This window comes from Siphateles boraxobius, unplaced genomic scaffold, assembly GCF_051911475.1.
Source record: "Siphateles boraxobius isolate OS27281-9 unplaced genomic scaffold, OSU_SipBor_1 130, whole genome shotgun sequence".
NCBI classification, from domain to species: Eukaryota; Metazoa; Chordata; class Actinopteri; order Cypriniformes; family Leuciscidae; genus Siphateles; species Siphateles boraxobius.
The window spans coordinates 38,769,003-38,793,210 of record NW_027508734.1 but is presented as its reverse complement, the minus strand read 5'-3'; the positions used below and the strand labels follow the sequence as shown (position 1 = coordinate 38,793,210).

At 38.7% G+C, this 24,208-nt stretch overlaps 1 protein-coding gene and 1 pseudogene across 1 annotated transcript in view; one reads left to right on the top strand and one right to left on the bottom strand.

Moving 5' to 3' along the window:
* The window catches only part of LOC143737636 (USP6 N-terminal-like protein), a 50,524-nt gene extending 31,095 nt beyond the window's left edge, over positions 1–19,429 (bottom strand). The window contains exon 1 of the mRNA XM_077229360.1: positions 19,233–19,429. The gene's annotated coding sequence lies outside the window, so the exon portion shown is untranslated. The remainder of the gene's footprint in view (positions 1–19,232) is intronic.
* On the top strand, positions 14,901–15,017 carry LOC143737869 (5S ribosomal RNA; annotated as a pseudogene).
* Positions 19,430–24,208: the final 4,779 nt, after the last annotated feature.

The window sequence follows — 24,208 nt, the reverse complement described above, 5'->3', positions numbered from 1 at the left end:
CTGATGCGCCAGTCTGCACAGAGGGCGCGACCTCAGACCCCCCTGACGGTTAGGTAAGATACCACCGACATGCTGTCGGATCTTACTAGGACATGGCGACCAAGGAGGTCTGGCAGAAAGCTCCTGAGAGCCCGGAACACCGCCAACATTTCTAGGCAATTTATGTGCCAAGAGGAATGATGGTCCTGCCAGGGACCTCTCGTAAAGCGGCCGTCCATGACAGCTACCCAGCCTGTGAGGGAGGCGTCTGTCGAAATAGATACCAACACACTTTTCTTTGTGTTGAGTCTCAATCCCAGGCTTGGATGTGAGGGGGATGACATCTCGATGCCGAATCGCCAGCTCTTGTGACTGTGCCAGTGTCAGCCAGTCGTCGATATAATTGAGCACTCTGTTGAGCACTCCTCGAGCCTCAGGGGCCGAACGGAAGAACCCGATATTGGTAGACTTCGCCCCCGAAAGCAAACCTCAGGAACTTCCTGTGAGACGGAAGGATGGAGATGTGAAAGTAAGCGTCTTTTAGATCTATCGTGACAAACCAATCCTCGGACTGGATTTGACCTACTATGATGGGAATAGTAAGCATCTTGAACCTGAATCTCCTCAGAGATTGGTTCAGATGCCTCAGATCTAAAATAGGACGCAACCCCCCATCCTTCTTTGGAACTATGAAGTACCGGCTGTAGAACCCGGACTCCCTGACTAGTAGGGGAACATGGTCTATGGCCCCTTTTCCCAGCAGCGAGTGAACCTCCTGTTCCAACACCAGACCCTGCTTTGGGTGAACTGAAGTCCAGACCACCCCGTTGAATCTCGGTGGGCGGACCCGGAACTGCAGTCTGTACCCAGTTTCTACAGTGCGCTGTACCCATGGAGAAATATTCGCGAGGCCACAGCCATGCCTCTGCGAAATCCACCAAGGGAACCAGGGTGTCCAGCCCTCGGGGCTGGTGTCCAGTGTTTTGTGCAGGATGTTGACGGTGCCCTGAAGCGGAGGACCGGCAGGGGAGAACCGACAACATCCTACATTGTGCGAACCCGAACACTGGCTGCCTGCAAGCCTTTGGGGCAGGCAGACCAGCGTGAGCTCGCTGGGAGCTAGCGTGTCCCGAAGCGTCAGAGACGGCGGGATACTGACGCCAACTCCCTGAGGGCCCGACGAGAGAGGGGACCTCAGTCACTCTCTCTCGGGGAGGGCGGCCCTCTGAGGCTTCAAAGAAGTTAGGACCTCTTTCCCTTAGCCTTCCTAGACTGAATAACGGTCCTCAGATCCGTCTTCTCAGGAGGCTGAGGGTGTGAACGTCGACCAAAGTCCCAAGCTCTATGAGGGGGAGCTCTGGCAGCGACACTCGCCTTCTGTGCCTGGCGGTAAGAGGAAGAGGAGGCCTGCTGTGGCTGTTCCTGAGCAGCCGCACTCCTAGACCTTGAACGGCGCGGGAGATACCGCTTGAAAGCTTCGCCCTGCTTTTTTGCATCCTCAAACCTGTCCACTACAGCATTAACAGCCTCACCAAATAGACCTGAGGCTGAAACGGGTGCATCAAGAAGGAAGGTCCTGTCCTTCTCCTTAATGCCCGACAGGTTGAGCCACAGATGTCTCTCCGTGGTTACCAGGGCTGACATGGAGCGACCGATGGCACGGGCCGTCTCCTTGGTAACCCGGAGTGACAAGTCTGTGGCTCTGCGAAGCTCGGGATATCGTCTGGAGATGGACCCTCGCCTTGTTCTATATCTCTTAAAAGGTCGGCTTGGTACGCCTGCAAAATGGCCATTGTGTGCACGCTCGCACCAGCTAGACCCGCCGCCATATAAGCCTTGCCCACCAAAGCGGATGTGGTGCGGCAAGGTTTAAAAGGCAACGCCGGTGACTTCAGGGATGATGCAAGGTCGGGTGAAAGGTAGCTGGCTAATGCTTCCTCAACCCGAGGCATCATCCCATATCCCTTATCTCTAACCCCCACTACATCACTGTAATTCAACATCAGGGGGTTAGACAGGCGCGATGAAAATGGCCTGTTCCAGGATTTACACAACTCATTGTGTAAATCCGGGAAGAAAGGGAGAGACCGGCGTGAAGTTTGCTTTCCGTACGCGCTTCCTCCTGCTCTTGTGGCCAGACGCGCTACGCTGAAGGGCGTTCCCCTAGTGTCGTAACCGACGCAGTTCGAGTTCCCTTGAAAGGGAACTTCTCCTGTAGCATTAACATCCCAATTACTTCCCATTGTGTTGTTCCAATTCAAAGGTAATATTTGAGGTAAAATCTCAATAACAGATAGAATTAAGCCAAAATATAATATATAAAAAAAACACTAAAATAACACATTTAATGGTGAATTGTCCATTTGCATACACAAGCAGTAACTGCACTACATGTACACTGTAAAAATGTTTTACATGCTATCTACTTAAAAAAAGTATGGTAAAAATATTACACGTATTATATTTGAGTAGATTTTAAGGTTGTTGTTTTTTTTAAATGAAATCTACCCGAATAAATTAAGTAAAATGTCCTACATTATTTAATCTATGGCACATGATGAATTTAATATTATTAGTGGAATGTGCTTTTTTAATTTAAGTTGTCTCACAAATAAATCAAGCAGAATTTACTCATTTGTATTAATGAAATTTACTTAATTATAACATTTACTGCCTTTTTCAGGTTAAGATAATAATGAATACATAATGCACTTTTTGTTATCAAACATGCTTTTATTCTGTATTTTTTGCACAAATAAAACTAATCTATATAAAATGTAAGACAGCAGTTTTAAGATATGAAAAATAAAAGCAAAAAAATGCTTACATTTTCCATGTCATTGCGAAAGTTCATTTTGTTACACAAAAATCATGTGCATAAAATTTCTGTTGGAAAAGTCACATTCTAGACTAAAACTTGTGAATAACTTGTAGCAAAACTTATAAAATAATTTGTACTTGCTGAAAGCTTGTATGTAGAACAATATTAAACGTTCATCAATCAATGCCGTTTTTTTTTCAGCAGAACTTAGTCATAAGGCATTGTCTCAATCTAAGTCATGAGTTTGTTTCTAAGTGTTATAATTTCGGGGAAAACTTGCAAACATCCAGTTCCAAGAAGAGCTTCTGAAAGGCCTCAAAAGTGTGCCTCAGTTCTTTCGGGTAGGTGTGGTTTAGTGCATACGTGAGTCCAAGAAGAACAGCACAGGCGCTTGCCAGATTTTCCAAGCCATGCCATGACTTGCATCCCCTCCAAGATGATGCTGAAATCCTCTTGATAATCCCTCTTGCAGATGACAATTTTCATTATGTGCTGCAGGATATCTTCATTGTCACACTGTAAAACAAACATTAAATAAGTATTTTTATCTTGTCTGTCTCATTAAAAGTCTGTCCATAATTATAAAGTTGATTTGTGTACGGTTGTAAAAAATTCTTATAACAGCTTAAAATGCTAAGACAACTACACGTAAACCATTATAGTTTATTTTCTTTGTAATCACTGAAACATAAAAATATTATGTTTCAGTGGACCACAAAGACAAAAACTTTCACAATAACATAAGTAAAGTTTCACCAATGACAGAGGGTGTATTCAAGAAGAAAAAATTAAATACATGTAAAATTACATTTGGTGACACTAGGGGGGGGGGGGGGGGGATTAAATTATATTTAATATATTAAAAAATATTGAACACAAAATAGATTTTTGTCAGGCACTATATGAAAAAAGGTAACACTTTATTTCGATGGTCCACTATAGGCATTCTACTAACTGTAAGTAACTACATGTCAACTAGCTCAGAATATTAGTATACTGCTAGGTTAGGGTTAATAGATTAAGTTAACATGTAGTTGCAGTTACTTATAGTCAGTAGAATGTCTAAAGTGGGCCATCAAAATAAAGTGTTACCTTTTTTCATATAGTGGCTGACAAAAATTCTATTTTGTGTTAAATATTTTCACATTAGCTTTATATAATTTAATTGGAAAAAAGATTATTGTTTAAGTTGCATTTCTATTTCTATAAATAAAAACAATGTACAAATACATTTCTCAAAACACCATAAATATATAGAATAATTCTAGTCAATTGCATGTACTCTTGGATGAGGTCATCATCTTTTTCGCAAAGATAACAGATCAAGCAACGGAGGACAACGTCTCTCATCATGTTGATGTTTTTATCGAGATTCTGATGTGACAAAAGTTTGTAAATTAGCATCACCCAAAAATAATGAAAAAATATTCATATGTTATGAAAGTAACTTACCTGCAGCATGGGATCAATAGCTAGCTCCGTAGTGTCCGACGTTTTGAGCCATTCCTTCACACATTGCTTGATTTTTTTCCCATCGGAGTCAGTAAAGGGCTGCGGACCTTTCCCACCATCTTTTCCGACATGAAGAATACACTTTACGAGTGTTAATCGAGCTTGATCGCCGCTATCAGATGAAGATGTGCTGCTTAGGTCCTCCTACATGTTTACATGTGCGTAGTGATATTGGCTTGATTTTGGCTCTGACCTACTAACATTTTCGATGCTGATTGGTTGAAAATCTAGCTAAACAGTTTTATGTCTCAATACGCAGTCAATATAGTGCCCCAATAAATTACACTTTTCTCATTAACTGCAGGATAATGCGTGGAGAACTTTTTGCTTGGATACCTTTTATTAATGTTGAACATATTGAGCAAAAGAAAATGTAGTGCCCCGTTTGTCGGAACTAAACTGAACAATACAGCTCACGTACAGCGGCCTATAATAATCACTAACACTTTCAATCCAATGCAAATGAGTTTACAAGGTTTCTCATTGTGTGGTACAATCAGCAATGCACCAACGGATGTTTTGAGGACTTAAAGTCCTCAAACAGAGGCTTGAGGACTGTTTGATTGATATGATAGATGACAGTCCCTAAAAGGAGGGACAAGAGTCAAACAGAAGAACCTGGATCCAATATTATTGAAATAATATTGAATATAACATGGTGATGTGGAAACTATCTGCTTTTTTTAAGCTTGGGTTGCTGCGTTTGACTTGAGAATGAACGAAGAAAAACTGATTTAGTAGCTCTGTTGGTCGGTGTTCGTATCATCCCTGTTTCAAAGAGAGAGAGAAATTGATGCCTTACTGGACACAATTAGCAAGCATTTCATACAGACCAATCAGCTGACAGTCCTGAAAAGACTTACATTCTGCTGGATTTATTACTTATAGATCATTAGAATATCAATAGGGATACTGCAATGACTGAGAATTATTTATAGTAGAATATTTCTAAATTATACAATATGGCAAATATCTATGGCAAAACCATGGGCTTGTATCCCCTTCAAACTCATGTATGCCAATATAAGTTAATTTTTTTGTGAAGCTTTAATAAGATTACACCTAAGCTCATTTGAAAAACGTACCTACACATACAATTCACTGCAGTTTCCAGTTGAAAAGACCATTAGTGACAGTACAACATTAATTAATAACATCTGTTGAAACAACAGAATCCAGTGTGTACAATTTTATAGAAAGAAAAATGGATTTTGCATAAACTGCCTGCCCCAAAAAACGGGAAAAAGAAAAAAAAACATTTGTGATCCACTTTTTCTTTGCAATTTATTTTTATTATCAAACATGGAATGAAAAAGGGTTTAACAGGGGCAAGTTCCTGAAAGGTTCACTGGATCAAGCAGTTTAGTTTCAATTATTTCTGAGAAACAAGCGTGACAGAAATTAGGCCAAGACATTGTGTTCTTGTTTGAATGGAGACTGGGTGAGGTTTGTATTTGATCACTTGTTTCAGTGTAAAAAAAAAAGCCTGTTTAATTCATCTGGACTTTCCATTTTAGGCCTGACTGCTGATTTCCTTCAACTCTATTTATGAGTCAAATACAAGGGAAAATTTTGACCTGCGGGCATAGATCTTACACAAGGTGCCATAAATAGCCATTTCTCTAGAGAGCTGGAGTCTAACGGTTGGCTCTCTAATTGTCTCAGCTCTCACTAGTATATGGAATGACAGACCTTTCTAATGAAAATCTTCCCAGCTGGATGTGGAACTCCACGCCTGCCCTAGAAATCACTACCCACTGGCCTCCAAAAATATGGCCACTAAGGATAGAATAGAGTCTCACAAAATCTAAAGCATGTTTTATGGCAGTGCAGATTTGATGTTTATGTTAAAAAGTTCAAACAGCAAATTAAATAATGTCATCAACAATCATTAAGGTTCATATTCTGCTATACATCACATTATTAAGTAATGTTTGATATGGTATTGACAGTTATTATAAAATGTCCCTTTGTGATCTGTTTCAGTGATGTAACATTAATGGTGCTTCTCTTGTTCACTCAACTGAAGAATATTGGCGAATGAACACAAACGCACACCATGACTTTACGTATGGTACGACAGTAAACAAGAGTGAATAAATGTGGGCTTAAGTTCTGAATTATTCATGTGTGCTGAATGAGGGCAATGTTTGTTGGCAAGCATACATAATAAGAGGTATTCCACATTTTTTAAGAGCAATATGCATGCATGGCATTTGAGCTTATTTGACATCTTCCAAAACAGTTTCAAATGAAAAGATTTACTCATCATTCTTGATGTGTCAAATAATAAACAAATAATTTAATTAACTAATAATTTGCCATCGCTATTAGTTATCATACTGTCTCAATAAATTATCATAAACGTCAAAAGCATGTCATAATTTTATTTGATAAATGTGTACCAACATTGTCACAGTTTCCTGTCTGAAAGTAGCTGGCAGGAGCTTATACAAGGTAGTTGTTTCAAAGCTTGTCAAAAAATCATTGTGTTTGCTTGGTAGCAGAGCTCAACCTCCAAAAAAAAAGGCTTCAAGTGGAATAGATCTCATTTTTGAGTCATACTCAAAACATTGCACTACACCTGCAAAACTACTTTCAAAGTGACATCAGGCCTCGCTGGCCAGGCTGCTGGGTGTGCATGGAAATATGAGTATAGCTGGTTATGACAAAAAAACACTACAGTTTCCTTTATGCTGAAAAAAACAAAGAAGTCAAGGTTTAAACAAGCCAAGACTCGGCGGTATGACACTTTTTGTTTGAGGAAAGAGTTCTAATTTGGATGGGATTAAATAAGCATATAGGTCTGCTCTGTTGACATTTACTGTTCTGACGTAAAAGGGAGAAGCTTAACATTTGGAGCTGGGGAGAGTAACAGTCGTGTGGGGGAGAGCAGTTGTCAATGTTTGTGGCGGGACAACTGGCATTACTTGCACCGCCATCTGGGTGGGCCGTCGCTGCCTCGTACTAGCTCACAGATGTTACGAGCACTTCAACACACTGAGAGAGCCTTGTCCTGGCTGAGAGTCTTCACACACACACACACACAGTGGGGGCAACACTGAACCCAACCATTAATGTGGCAAGTTGTTTAGTCAATGTACATTAGTTCTGTGCTGTTGTTTTATTTAAGCACAAGCAGATGGCAGTGACAAGTGTTAACAACTGAGTAACTGATAAATGAGTAACAGTATGCTGGAATGTAGGACTGCACACGGTTTTGATGAAAAATGCGAAATGCGATAACTCGTTAATCCATATGGGATATGATAATGCTTTAAGTGTAAGATCAATTTAAAATATGTTTAGATTTTAATTTATTATATTCTATATATTAATTATTTTTAAAAACTGAAAATGATATTACCAACATGTTTCTCAAATCTGAAAATGATACAACCAAAATGTTTCACATTCTATTTTTGTTTTAAAGAAAGCCACCCTAACTTACAGTGGCCAAGAGAGCTCAACGCGCTGCAACTGAAGGAAACACATGCAAATAGAAAAGCACCCGCAAATTAAGAAAACTTCTTCATCAGTTTCACAAAACATGTGTGCTCCAAATACTCACAACACAACCAAATGCAGAAACGCGCTGCAAAAGTTCAAAACTATGGAAGCTTATGTGTAGCAATATTCAATTTGAAATGTAATATGCAAAATGATGATGCAATATGTAAAATGACAATGCAATATGTAAAATGGCAATGCATTTCTCTATTTAAATGTACAGTTTCCATTACATTTGTGCAATGTTTGGTGCAAAATGAAAATGATAATTCAATTATATAATTTACATTTGCCATTTCATACATATGTTTTAATATGTAAATTGAATACATATTTTAACGCTTTATAAGTTGCAAAATTAAAATGAAAATGTATTCAAGAAATTATTAGATCTGTTTAAAATGTTCAAGCAAAAACTGTAGCAAAAATGATAATTTAAATGTTATTTTTCTTAATTGCATTTACACTCACAGTTAAGACACTTGCGATTGCATTTTCATTAAATGTCCCGCAATGAACGTAGCAAAATTCAATGAGCAAATTGAAAATGCATTCCGAGCCGATCACGCCCCCTGCCCCGCTCCGCCCCCTCCCTCCCGCTCGCTCTTGTCAATCACTGCATCAAGGCGGGGCTCGGCAACATTTTGAGGTGTTGGAAGGAAACATGGCGGCGGCAGAGCTGATACGAGCGTACATTTACTGGCAGATGAAGGGGATCGTGAACAGAGAAATTGTAGTGTTTCCTTTCCGAAGATTATTACGCGGCGTCTGCAGGTGATAGAACCAGTGCGTTGTTGGACCGTCTGGGAGAATGTTCTGCCTCATCACCCGTTTGATGTCAACATTATGCTGTGGTGTTGTTGTGTGATGCAGGACTCTGTTAATGATTGTTTCGTTTTGAATTAAATATCCTCATTGTCTGATACATATGCTTAACTTTATTCTTATTACTATTAACTATAATTACCAAATAATGTTGGAGATCCTACAGGTTTTCTTTACACATTCATTGGCCTAATACTCTGAGATCACAGAATATGATGGGTCAAATTCATAGCTACCAAAACATTTGACCACTCTTTATTTCTTCATAACTGACTGTAATGTTCAATAAAGTGACTCATGTGATGTACGACCATCTCCCATTTATATTTTATTAAGTATATTGATTAGATATATTGATAAATATACTAGATGTGTCGCGGAATCTGACGGGTCATATTCATACCGGAAAATGTGGCCGCTCTTTATTTCCCAATATCTGAATGTAATCTTCAATAAAGTGACTCATTTGATGTTTAACCATCTCCCTTTTCTATGTTATAAAGCATATTGATCAGATATTTATAAATATATAGGGCCATCACGGAATCAGATGGGTTTCGATGCCATCCTCTATAATTGGTCTAAATATTTTAAAAAACCGAAGCTGCACAAACAAAACTTTAACCGGCACAAACGAACGAGACTATTTTATTTGGAGGATGTGGGGGGCTGGGTGACCTCAGAATGACCTGTAAATATTCTTTAAATATCTATTAAATATCTTAAAAATTGAAGCAGCACAAACAATAAAGCAAAGTAACAGCACAAATGAAGTAAAAACGATTGAGCCTATTTTGCCGACGTTTTGCATATGGTGGGGGCGGGGCCAACTTCACGCAGTGATTGACAAGAGCGGGAGGGTGGGGGCGGGGCAGGGGCATGATCGGCTCGGAATGCATTTTCAATTTGCACATTGAATTTTGCTACATTCATTGCGGGACATTTAATGAAAATGCAATCGCAAGTGTCTTAACTGTGAGTGTAAATGCAATTAAGAAAAATAACATTTAAAATATCATTTTGCTACAGTTTTTGCTTGAACATTTTAAACAGATCTAATAATTTCTTGAATACATTTTCATTTTAATTTTGCAACTTATAAAGCGTTAAAATATGTATTCAATTTACATATTAAAACATATGTATGAAATGGCAAATGTAAATTATATAATTGAATTATCATTTTCATTTTGCACCAAACGTTGCACAAATGTAATGGAAAATGTAAATTTAAATACAGAAATGCATTGCCATTTTACATATTGCATTGTCGTTTTACATATTGCATTATCATTTTGCATATTACATTTCAAATTGAATATTGCTACACATAAGCTTCCATACAAAACACAACCAAATACAGAAACGCGCTGCAAATAGAACAGAAAACAACGGAAATGTTTCCAGGGGAACCAAATAAGTGACGAACCCGGCTGGGACATGCTTATTGCTCGTGAGCATCCCTATGCCCTACTCCCTTCGAAGGGCAGACGGCAGAGCCCTTGAAGTGGGGACTTTGGAGTGAGGGCACTTGTGTGCCATTATGTAGCCGTTTGAAACGCACTTGGCGAAGGGAGCAACGAAAGACAACGTAATTCCCTTATTATTTTCACTTGGGATGTTCCCATGACAACACAGCACGGTGTCCATCAGCTGAATAGCTGTTATTACCAGAAATATCTTATTACTGCTATTAACATAACTGTTGCAAATAAATATACATTTTATACAAAAAAGGTTTTAAAATATCCATTATCTGTGTGTGAATGTCTCAATTTTAAAACTTGCCGTAACATATTTGGACCCTGCATTACATAACATTTCTTATGTTTAAAACTTATTTAAACATACCATGACAAAATTTGTACAATGTAACTGATGATATAGATTAATATCTTTCCCTCATGTTTTTTTTTTCTCTTATTTATTTATTTTAGTTTTCAGTTCATGGTTCTTTTCTCACTAGTGTTCTGATGACATTGAACATATTGTTAATACATTGTGTATATTGTATACAAAGTTGTATGTCATAAACATGTCATCTATGTATGTTTTGCAAAAATAATAGTAATCAAATAAAGTAGACTTTGAGCTGTAAGCATGTCCCAACCGGGTTCGTCACCCCTGGAAACATTTCCGTTGTGGTCTGTGCTATTTGCAGCGGGTTTCTGTATTTGGTTGTTGTGAACTTTTGCAGCGCATTTCTGTATTTGGTTGTGTTGTGAACTTTTGCAGCACGTTTCTATATTTGGTTGTGTTGTGAACTTTTGAGGTGCGTTTCTGTATTTGGTGCATACATTTCTGCCAGGACCACTATCGTCAAATATGATTGACAGTTAGCATACAGTTAGGATTGGCGGTATGGTTCTGTTCTGGACAAGAACTCCCTGTGCATCCATGCAGCCTAGCATGGATAAGAGCAGGGAGAGCAGCAATAACCCCCCTTCGGGTAAACAGAACAGCACCAACATGAATGTATTGCAGATATCATTAATTCAAGATTTTAAAGTACAGTACAACATAATTCGAGAATTTATTCTGATTCAAGGGGAATCAGAATGTCATACTGACTGAACAAGAGGAGGAGCTGGGGATGGAGGAGGGTAATTAGCTCATGAGAAACACGATAGCTGCTGATAATACTGAAGGAGCTTATTTATGTATACAGTGATAGGCGTCATATTCCTATAGGTAGACGTGTATCAGCTGAGAGTCAGCTGATGCGAGCTTGACTAGCGTGACCAGCCAGAACTGGCGCTACGCTTAATGTTTTGTGAAACTGATTAAGATGTTTTCTTAATTTACTGGTGTTTTTTCTATTTGCATGTTTTTTCTTCAGTTGCAGCGCATTGAGCTCTCTCGGCCACCGTACTAACTTCTGAAAGTGAACAGCATTAGCAACATAAAAAGTAAGTGTCATTTTAATGTCAGTGTAAACCAGGGGAGTTAGGGTTTCAGGTAGGCCTACATTAGGTTTATTTTACAACATAAATTGAATAATCAATTGTAAAAATAAAGCAGTCTTTACTGTATGAATTAAATATATATAATTCTTATTGAAGCAACAAAAGTTATTGACTCAATAACAGTGAGTGATTTTCTCTTTGTGAATTGTTGTTTGATTAACATTAAGAACACAAAGGGAAGAAGGTTTGGTTTATAAGGCTGCGGTCTAGGGATGTAACGATTCACTCAACTCAAAATGTGATACAATTCACGATACTGGTTTTACGATACAAATTTTTCACGATTTATTTTTACAAAATGAGATTTAAGACAAATTATACATGAAAAAGTATAATTTTATTTATCAGACAAAATGCTGCACATTTCTTTGTAAAACTGAAATCTATTTTATGTCAAATAATAAAACTGAGTTTAATTTTTTTTGTATCCCCAAAAACTCCCTCCAAGGAGATCTTCCAATGCTGTTTTCTTGGGAGGAGGATGTTTCAGCTCAGTCTGTCTGTCTGGCCACTGGCACGTTCTTCACCCTCATCCTGTGCAGAGGAATAGCAGAAACTAAAAGAATAAGTAAAATTTAAGTACAACAGTAACAGGCGTTCCACATAGTTATAAAGGCAAGATTGTAATATTATTTATTATAATTTTTATCATTGAACTTGCAAGAGTTAGAAAAACAGAACACAATTAGAAAAATATGCCATAATAATCAACAAATTATATAAAAAAAGACATTTAGAGAAAGAGATAGTAAAATAAATACAACACCTGGTTCTGCAATAGCACAGCTTTCTCCTTCAGTCTTCTTTGTAATACACCCTCGTGCTGGTCCTTCTCTCATAGCCTCATTTCCTTTGACATGAAAACACTGATGCACCTTGCCAATTAATATCTTTTACATGCAGACGGAGGTGACTGGAGCATCTTACTGTGGCGATTATTAGTCTTCAAATAGTGAACGTTGATTCAACGTTGAAATTTGATTGACGACTTAAACTGACCTTTACAACCAAAAATCAACGCTGAATCAACGTCTGTCTGCTATCTGGGTCTGCTCTACAAACACATTAAGACATTAATTGGTTTGACATTTTATTTTGATTTCAGAATTATTTTGTGTTCATTTATAAACAAAATGCAGCCCCAGTGGGAAGGAAATTGTTTGTGTGTGTGTGTGTGTGTGTGTGTGTGTGTGTGTGTGTGTGTGTGTGTGTGTGTGTGTGTGTGTGTGTGTGTGTGTGTGTGTGTGTGTGTGTGTGTTTTAAGGGTAGATGTGGCTAAATCATCGTGAGCAGATGTAAGCACTCAGGAGAAGTTGTATGCGTTTGAACAGATGGGATCTTTTTATTTACCCCAATTAAGGTCAATGAAACGCACAACTTACAAGAAAAAATTAAATAAATAAATATAAAAAACTACAATCTTAATAAATAAAGTAAACTGACATGAAAGTCAAAAAAAAAAACACAATCACACTTTTACAGCAGTTTGGAAATTGACCTTTACACAAGTCAATATACTTAGAGTATCGACAGACTTATGTCCACTCACCCCACTCTCCCTGAAAGAATGGAAAAGAATGGACATACTAGGCTTTATAGGCCTGAAGGCACCCCTGGAATTGGAGAATACCAACACAAGATTATAATACAGGGGTGGCTCAGATGAAAAGACCATAATGCTTAAAAACAGCCGAAATGTTACCTCTATAAAACTAGAAAATTACAGAATATTATTTCTATAGTTCCAGCTAAACATTGGCAAGCCACAAGTCATATTTAACAGCTAAAAAATATTAACTCAAACTCCGGGTCCCTTCCTGTTGACCCGGAAATCATAGCGTCATTTAAACCCCACAATTGCGGCAAATCTTCCTTTACACAAACAAAACGGAGACGCCAGTGAGACACAGGGATGGTATGTCAAAGCTATGTTCCTATTAAGCCCTGTTCGCACGGGATTAGTATTATCTGGGGACCTCGTGGGAATTAGAAATCACCCACCCCACATCTGAATTTCGTGTGGCGCATTCGCACGAGATAAGCAAAGCCTGTGACTTTCCTCGAATTACTGACTTATCTCTCAGATATGATGTCAATAGGCTATGGCTTGGAAATATCTTGTCGTTATTATAGGTCTAGCTGTATGATATATCATAAACAGAAGAATGTGCCTTACCGCATGCTATTATACATGTCATTCATTTCCATCTAACCATTCTTTTTGTTTTTGCTCTTCTGATGGTTTTCAGCTTTCTCTTTCTGCAAATTGAATAGTTGTATGGTGTGTATAGCGATACACCCAAAATACTATCAAAACACTCCCACGTAGCCTCCATTCTTCGCGAAAGATGGATCAAAAAGCGCACAGGAAACAAAAACCTTGAAAAATTATAAACGAGCCCGCCAAATCACAGAGATACCGATTCGCACGGGACTAATATTATCACAGGACCTCGGTGTTCGGCGAAATATGGTAGGTCATTTGCGGGGGAATTTTTACTTTACAAATTACAGACATGGCCGATTCGCACGGGATTAAGATCACAAACAACCACCGCAATTATTACAAATGACTAGAGGTCACCAGGTAATACTTATCCTGTGGGAATAGGGCTTTAAACTAAATAAACAGATACATAATTAATAAAGACATGTGCTGTGTGATTATTGTAACTGGTTATGACTGTGGTATGTCGCATTTTCACTGCGATTTTACATATTTATGAATGAAAAGCTTGTTTTAAAATCTTCCTGGTCTACTGACATTTGTTAAGACATCTGCTTTAAACATTACAATGCTCATAACTTTCGTTAACTCTACAATAAGTAAATACACTTCACCAGCTAATTACTCTTGGACAGTGATGCCATAGAAATACAGAGTGACAGCAAAAACGGAAGTTCAAAGACAATTTTCTAAAATGGTTGCGCGCTTGTTTGTCTGGCGCATATAAGGTAGGGTGACGTCCTCTTTTTGGACCTAAAAAATGCGTCCAGCCGGGATTTCTAGATCAACCCAAATGTCCGGGATTCGTCTTTTGTTTTCTACAGTCGCCGTTTTAGCATTGCTTTAGGTCCCGCCTTCTTGCACGCCACCATTGGTCAGTCAATCGTACGTAACGTAAACATTGGTCAAACTGCATCTCAGTCATTACCCTCAGCACCACGAGAGCACAAGAGAGAGATAAGCGCTTGCTTATATCAACAGTGCACATGGCTCCTGAACAGCAAAAATAAAAAGCCCAAATGTAAATTCACAGATGATTTACAGAGACAATTCCCGTGTTTTCAGCAGCCATATCACCCTGTAGCCCAAGACTAGTTGCCCACTGAAGCTAAGCAGGGTTGAGCCTGGTTAGTACCTGGATGGGAGACCTCCTGAGAAAACCAGGTTGCTGCTGGAAGAGGTGTTAGTGAGGCCAGCAGGGGGCGCTCACCCTGTGGTCTGTGTGGGTCCTAGCACCCCAGTATAGTGACTGGGACACTATACTGTCAAAGAGCACCGTCCTTCGGTTGAGACGTTAAATCGAGGTCCTGACTCTCTGTGGTCATTAAAAATCCCAGGATGTTCTTCGAAAAAGAGTAGGGGTGTAACGCCGGCATCCTGGCCAAATTTGCCCCTTGGCCTCTGTCCATCATGGCCTCCTAATCATCACCATGTAATTATTGGCTTCATCACTGTCTCCTCTCCACCAGTAAGCTGGTGTGTGGTGGGCATTTGGCGCACTATGGCTGCCGTCGCATCATCGAGGTGGATGCTGCACATTGGTGGTGGTAGAGGAGATTCCCCTTTTCGTATGTGAAGCACTTTGAGTACCCAAAAAAATATATATAAATTTAACAAATTATTATTGTTACTTTTGTTACGGTCGGGATCCGTGTAAAGCAGAATGCATGACCTGCAAAGCTGGCACTTACGTGTCAGTGTCAAATAAAGGTGCTATAGCGACCTAGAAGCCCACATAAGGAAAGTATACAAGAGAACATCAGGAGGATTGAAATAATTTTTACTGTAATAGTGTAGTATTAATTTTATTTTAACCTATACTATGGCCATGAAAAGAAACAGTGTCATGTAAAAGGTGTTAAAAGCTAAACTTTTTATTTTATTTTTTTATATTATTCTATTTTTGCGGGTCAAACGTTGAATGGAAAGGATGCATTATGTATTAAAGTACAATAACATCGTTTCTGAAAGCTAAAATATGGTCACTCTATATAAGGTCTATGAGAGAAAAAAAAAGCCCAGCATAATTTCATGTGTAAAGCCACAGTTCCCTTTCGAGTCAAAACGGGACTGGACGCAAATGCTGTAACAATTGAGTTTAAATAGTTATATCTCTTACATTTTTGGTTAAGAAAAAATAATAACTTCGGCTATGTGTATTTCGACTAAACACGTTTACAAAATTTCATCTTCGTACTAAAATTGATTTTTATTTTTTTAATTATGTACCTCTGCTTGGTCAAGATGGACCCAAATGCAGGGTTAAAATGATAAATAAATGCATGATGTACTGAATGAGTAATTTTGTTGAATAATTGTTAGCTCAATATTGACCAAAATAATTGTGATTACGATTTTTGCGAGCAGGCCTAATACATCATGAGATATTTCTCCAAACTCCACAGTTGCTACAAAGATTTTTTCCAGTAGTCTCAAAAGTAAGAAAGAAACCCTGACAGTAAGTTGATTAGTGATCTGTTTTTTTTGCTTCACCTTGTACAGCGTCACCTTGTGTGAGATCAATAGAGCACTAGTGATCACCTTGGTATATAAAAAAAGATAGCATTGATTGAGCTATGTTTCTCATTCAGGTGATGCAAGTTTGTCTGGTCGTTTAATTCAGGAAGATTAATTTCAGATCCTTCTCCCTTGTCATTTCCTGTCCCACTTCTCTACTGTAGCTCACAATACAATAGGGAAAATACCAAAAATAAAACTTAAAAGAAAGACTTGAGATTGAGGTAGCTCATTTAGATAAACCTCAGTGATGAGAGATGTTTTTAATGTCACTGTAACAAGTAACCACTGAATGATAAAGTGGTACCCACATGGGGATGTATAAAAAGCTTGCAATTAAAAAGAAAAAAACAGATTAAATTATTGTTCTTGAGCAGATTTATAAGAATAACTAATCCCTATGACATCAACAAAGAGCAGCAGAAGATAATAGTCTAGTCTCAGCGTCAGACGGCACACCAACAGACCTCCCACAATCCATTCACTGTCTAAATAATACATATTTCACTCAAAAATTACTGAAATTACCAATTCAAACCTGGAAACAAAGTAGTATTAAGTGTTCTGCCCATTTACATTTCAGGCATGTACTGTAAAGGCATGTAAATGAGTAATTGTGTTAAATAATAGTACACATTCAGAGAAATTTTTTCTGTTTTCCATCAAACTTTTTTTTTTTTTTTTTACCAGAATAACCTGCAGTGAGGTCCAGAGACATTATGCCGGAGTCAAAAGTCTAGCTATGCACAAGCACACCCATCACTAAACAGTTTATGTGTCTGCCAGATGAGCAGTGTTTATGTTCAGTGGCTCAGCCATCCATAAACAGAGCCAAAGCAGTGTGTTAAACTGCTGTGCATGTCCATCTGAGTGTCTTACACATCCTGAGATGAACACTCAACGCTTCGGTAACACTGAACACAGTTGAGTAGAGTTCTGAAATCTCTCCTCTGAACATCAGTGAAAAGGTGCATCCCATATTTTAAAACAATCCCAGAAACTGAATTAAAAGATTATAAACAGCATGTACTAACACAGATTTACACAACACTCTTAAAAATAAATGTGCCAAATGGGGGTTTTCACCACGATTCCATAGAAGAACCCCCCCCCCCCCCTTTCAGTTAAGAACCTTTCAGTTAACAGCTCTTAAAATAACCTTTTTTTTTCTTACTGTGAAAAATATATGTTTCCACTATAATAACCTTTTGTAGAATGGAAATGTTCCATGGATGATAAATGTTCTTCATGGAACCATATAAACCCATAAAGTAGGCTACTTAATTTTTAAGAGTGAAGGTTGGAATTGAGACTGTGAGAATAGAAATGTGTGATTTTGTTAGTTATTTCTCTCTTACCTACAATTAAAAGTCTACAGACCCGTATGAAGGCTAAATAATTGTGAAATACAGGCAGAAGCCCACCCAAAAGCTTACACACAGATCTGTCATTGGCCTACTTCCATCTACTGAACATCTGTGTGTGGAAATGCAAAAGCTGCCTGATTTACCCCTAAATATGTGTGTTTGGTTTGTGTGTGGGGAGAGAGAAAGAGAAACACTGACCATGTTTACATCAATTTCTGATTAATGTTACGGCTATTTTAAAAGAAGAAGAAGAAGAAGAAGAAGAAGAAGAAGAAGTAGTTTAGGCTACATGGTTCACAGCGACTGGAATATTCTTGTATGTTATCCAACTGAAAGACTTGCATTTTATTTTTGTTTTCTCTCCTGCTATTTCCTATGCTGTATATCTATAGATATTTGAAATATTATTTTTGTAAAAATATATTTATAATATACATTCAAATGTGAAATCAGTACATTCACTTTAATCATAACGATTAACAAGATATTGGATAAAAAAATGGATATCAATCAACTCCTTAATTCTCAATAAAAGTGTAGTAAATTGCAAAATGTAGGCCATTAGACTCTAGATCTACAATTATAGGTCATATTTTTCATGCTTGTAAAAGGTTAACCAATGTAGCCTAGTCATATCTTCACAGTTCACACCAAACAACGTGTTTCATTTAAATAACTTAGCTTCTTGGTCTCTGTATTAATATTCATTATATTCATTATGTGTGTAAATGCAAATCCAAATTAAGCCAATAATACAGTTTCAGCTATCTGCATATTGCAATAGGACATGAATGCAAAATTAATGAGTTTATTAACTTGCGATTTAAATCACACAAATGCGAGGGGAAAATCTTAAGTGGCCTCTCAAGAACTCAAGAAACAGCACTTTAATAATAATATTCTGATTATAGAAGTATATTCCAATAGCAGTAAAGCAGAATAAATGAACCCGACCGTAAGCACTAAATCAAAAATAATAAAATAATAAGTGCATCGTCATTGGAAAAGATGAAAGGGATTATTCGAAATGCAGACACAAAGGAATGCCTCAAAGATGTGTCTAGATTAGAACATGGAGATTCCATAACCGAATCACCTGAACTGGGCCAGGATGAAGGACGCATTTCAGAGGTGTGATGCAGAGAGAATGTTTGTAAACAGCTTCAGTTTAAATCCGCTTAAAGTGAATGGGTTATCATTGCTTTCTTCTGCATTTTCATTCACTGGTTCCTAGAATAACTATCCTACCAATTATACGTGTATTTTGAAAATAGGCGACAAGACACTAAATAACCGAAGATGTTACATGTAGTGGGTTTCAAATCGTTCTCACTCCAGCTGCAAAATACATTCAGATGAAAATGATACTCCGTTGTGTCCTTGCAGTTATTTCTGTGTAATGGATCTTGCATAATATCACTGTTATCCTATACATCCAGTAAGAATGGTGAACCAGATGCCATACCGAATACATAAATACAGTGCCGATAAAGGGAAAAAACAATTACCGTTTATTGTGAAGACTCTTCATTCCTTCGTCGCTGAAAACATGGGAGGTAAAGCGAAGCGAATTGCTAAAATCCCGTGGCGAATACAATAGCTTAATCTAACAGCATTGAGAGCAGCGCAAAGCAGCACGTCAGAGCGCACAGATCGTAGTTCTGTGCAGTTAGATCCTGGCTGGTAGCTGGTCACGTGACCTGCCAGTAAACCCAGGGAAAGATTGAACCGTTGGCAGGTCAGGTCACGTGACCTGCTGCCATCTATGGAAATTAAATGATGACTGTTCATTATGCATCCACTTAGCAAACGCAGCCCTTCACCTTTGTGTAGGAGAGTGTTATACAAACTTTATACAAAAACATTTCGGTGTGATTTGTCTTGAGCCTTAATGTAGCTTAACAGTAACCTATGTATAAACGGAGATTTTAAACTAAGGCCTTGAACTGAAAGATGTAAGAGGTGTATGAGGTAATGACGTGGTCTGAACGGATTCGGTTTAGGGCAGCACCTGAAATTAAGCGCTTGTATATATTTGTTTAAAACTAAAATGCCTTGTGAGTTTTTAAAGTGACACTTTTTTCTTCCACGTTCGGTTCAAATAAAAAAATAACCTTCCAAATAATTCAGGGTATGGGACATGGGATGTTTGGGTAGATCATCATGAATGGATGGACGAACATACAGTTTATTTTTTAAATAATTTCACACACAGTCCATATTCAAAATCGTTGTCAACAAAGAGTGAAAAGAGAAACAATTGTGCCCTCTGTTGGTGATTGCGTTATAATGTATACCCCAGAGTACAGTCTGCTTGATGGGGTGGGGTGACATATTTGGGCTACTTTTGTTGGTTTATGATAGGCTACACCAAATCGTTATTATTACTCTAAGACATATAAAAGGTTAACAAAAAATTTACTGTTGATTAAAATGCTTAATTTGGTATTGCAATGGTGGTGGAAATGAAAAGGCTTGGTGACATCACAATATATATATATATATATATATATATATATACAGGGGTTAAATTGGGATTTATTATGTGGGGGTGCTCTCCCTAGGGGGGTCCGGGGGCATGCCCCCCCGGGAATTTTTTTTTGAAAAATAAACCATTAAATAGCACTTTCTGGAGAGTTTTGTGCAAAGAAATGGAGAAATTGAGTATTACATGATATGTGAAAAACTGCAAGGTTAAGAGCATTTACTTTGCAACAGGTATTAGGACATTTAGCATTTACATTACTGCTAATCAGTCATCACTTGATTACACGTTGTAATACCTTGTTATGATATAGTGACCCATACAATGTGCCAAACATAATGTGCCACATGGAGAGACAGTGCAGCATATGACAGTAGCAACAGCTGAGAAGATTTGGGTCTGTGGTGACCAGGTCCACCTCATACAAACTTCCTTCTCCCATTCTCTCTCTTTACTACGACAACGCACACACACACACACACACACACACATTAGCAATTCTCTTGGCGGTTTGCTGATAATCCGGTATCTGAAGTAAAATGCTCAAAACATCTCCTGAGAAAAATCACATGGTCAACCTAGTCCTGGTTATTTAATTTTGATTTAGTCTTATTTTTCTTACCTTGTCATTCAAGGCCAGGGCACTTTTTTGACATTTCTGGAACATCCACATCCCGCGCAACCACGGTCTCCCAGGAACATTCATTATTGCTGCGTACATTTATCCGTGTCAGATGCGCATGCGCGAGCGGTGCGCGATCATGGTCGACTGACAACGAGATTAAGCAGCTGAACAAAAATACGGCCGTGTTCCGATTTTTCTCATCTCAGCTCCGCCGAGACAAAATAGACATGCCATTTCAAAAATCTTTCATTTATTGTCAGAAATATGTTTTCAAAAGCATCACTTTCATCAAATTGTATGTGACATAATTTCCAGTAGGCAACTGACTGCAAACGAGCAGGCTTATGTGCCGGGGCTGAGCCCCGGAGAGCCCCGGCCCAATTTAACCACTGTATATATATATATGTGTGTGTGTGTGTGTGTGTGTTGTTGTTTTTTCTATACACAGTATAGATTGTCATTGGTTCAATTCTTTTTTTCTCAAAACTATAAGTTCTACCAGAAAGACTAATAGATAAAAGATAAAATAATGTAACAAAAGCATATATTTATTAACATCCCAGCAACAAGCAAATATTTATAAAGTATTTATACAATCCGATGGTAGCGGAATGTGCATTTTACTGCCTGAAGATGAAGGCAGGGGCGCAGCCGACCTCCCCGGAAGGTATGGGAAGGGACCATCCTGGTGGTGGTGGGGAGTAATTGTTTTAGTAATTGATCAGAACGTGCGCACTGTTGACGTTGACAGCAGCGTGGATTGATAGAAATGGAAAGAAAATAGTGCCGATTAAAACTGAGATGAATTTTGACCGGCTTGTTTTTGTGTGTTAAATTAATCAAGCTTTGAATCGCAAATAATTTTTTCACGTAAAAACGCAGTTTTGAGGCCCCGGAAACTAACCGGGAGTACTTTCTTGAAAAACTTCCAGCAGCCAAAACTCTGACCAGGGAGGTGACAACAGAGTGGGTCAGTGTGTATGCACTATAGTCCTGGTAAGGATTCCATACAACTTCATGTCTTAAATGGGCGAACTAACCCTTTAACAATACAATATACACAATACAATATACAGAAAAATATATCCCACCAAATGGAATTTACAACACATGAAACATATCAGATATACAAAACCATCCATTGAAAATAACTGTACATGTTAGTAAACATCTTTTACAGCAATATATTTCTTCAAATATAGCATGGATGGCCAAAATAATTTAAGAAATTAAATAGATTTATTTGAGAACAGCGATAACCCTCCTTACCTTTCCACCATAGATATATACACTAGTAGAGGATGGCGCCGAGTATGGCTGCCGTGTCTCTCGCGCCTCCACGACCACGCAGCTTTTTTTTTTCCAGCTTTTCAGCTAGTTATTTTATTATATTTTTTCTTAACATATGTATGTAAAGTTGTTAGCCCGCTAGCTTATGACAGAGATACTTTATTAGAAATTCAAGACTCAACGATCAACCCCCCAATTCCGGAGTATATTTATATTGACCCTCTGGTCGCATTAACAGAGGAATACCCATATACCAACTCAGCGGCGAGACCAAGGAAAAGACGCAACAAACGCCAAAAAAGAGGACGCAGAGCAGGGATACTTGTGAGACTTAGGCAGCGAGCATCTCTGGATAATAAGAGTGAACTCTGGGCTAGAACATCCTTTCAACGTGAGACAAGAGATGTAATGTTATTTGCCTAACAGAAACCTGGCTATCATCGAGCATGCCCGATCACGCAGTTGCCCCCCATGGCTTCTCCGTGTTTCGGGCGGACAGATCAGCTGACCTCTCGGGGAAGAGGAAAGGCGGTGGAGCCTGTTTCCTTATCAACAATGTGTGATGTAATCCGGATAGTATACATCCCATAAAGCAATTTTGCTCACCTGACGTGGAATACTTAATGCTGCTGTGTAGACCATTCTGGCTGCCGAGGGAGTTTACGGCTGTCGTTTTAACAGCTGTCTATATTCAACCACAGGCAAATACGGAGAACGCACTGAAAGAACTGTATAACTCCGTCGCTAACGTTGAAGATAAATATCCGGAGGCAGCTTCCATACTGCTTGGAGATTTTAATCAAGCTTCCTTGAGTAAGGTACTGCCGAAATATTTGCAGCATATTCATTTCAAAACTCGCGGCAGTAAAACTTTAGATCACTGCTATTCTCCCTTCCGCAATGCTTACAAACCCCTCCACCGGCCATCGTTAGGGAAGTCAGACCACCCCTCTATTTTGTTGCTGCCAGCCTATTAAGCATAAGTTAAAGCAGACAGCGCCCATCATGAGGTCAATTCCCCGTTGGTCCGACCAATCGGATGCTGAGCTCCAGGAATGTTTTGAGACTGTGGATTGGGAAGTGTTTCGGAAGGCGACTTCTGATTTTCATGAATATGCCGATGTAGTGATGTGTTTTATACTAAAGTGTTTTGAAGACATTGTCCCTATGCAATCAGTCCGTGTTTTTCCCAATCAAAAAGCATGGCTTGATCACTCTGTAAGACTAGCCCTCACTGCAAGAGACAAAGCCTTTTCCTCTGGGAACTCGGAGGAGAAGAAAATAGCTCAACACAAACTTCGCAAGGCAATTAAGCTGGCTAAGAGGCAATATAAGGAAAAAATTGAGAAACAGCTGAGTGAAAATGTTTCACGCAGGGTATGGCAGGGTAAATAGTGCAATAGTGCCAATTATGTGTAAAAATAGTGCCGATAGTGAGCAAATGTTTTGAACGGCTTATAAGAAATTACATCAGTACTCTTGTCCCAAAAAATTTGGATCACCATCAGTTTGCCTATTGAGAAAATAGATCCATAGAGGATGCTATATCCACAGTACTCCAGAACACACTCACGCACCTGGAAAATGAAAACTCATATGTGAGAATACTTTTCATTGACTATAGTTCAGCATTTAATACAATAATCCCCTCTAGACTGGTCACAAAACTCAGCAGCCTAGGTTTTCCATCTGACCTCTGCAATCTCATCCTGGACTTCCTAAGTAACCGGCATCAGGTGGTTAGGATGGGGTCCATCACCTCCGCTCCTCTAACCGTGAGTACCGGAGCACCCCAATGCTGTGTGCTTAGTCCTCTTCTTGACTCACTGTACACATATGATTGCACGCCATTACACTCGTCAAACCTCATCATCAAGTACGCTGATGACACCACGGTAGTTGGCCTGATTAGAGGTGATAACGAGTTGTTGTACAGGGAGGAAGTGGAGATTCTGGTACAGTGGTGTCAGGATAACGATTTGTCTCTAACTGTGGCAAAAACGAAAGAGCTGGTGTTGGACTTCAGGAAGAAGAAAGCTGAACTGACTCCACTGATGATTCATGGGAATGCGGTGGAAACGGTG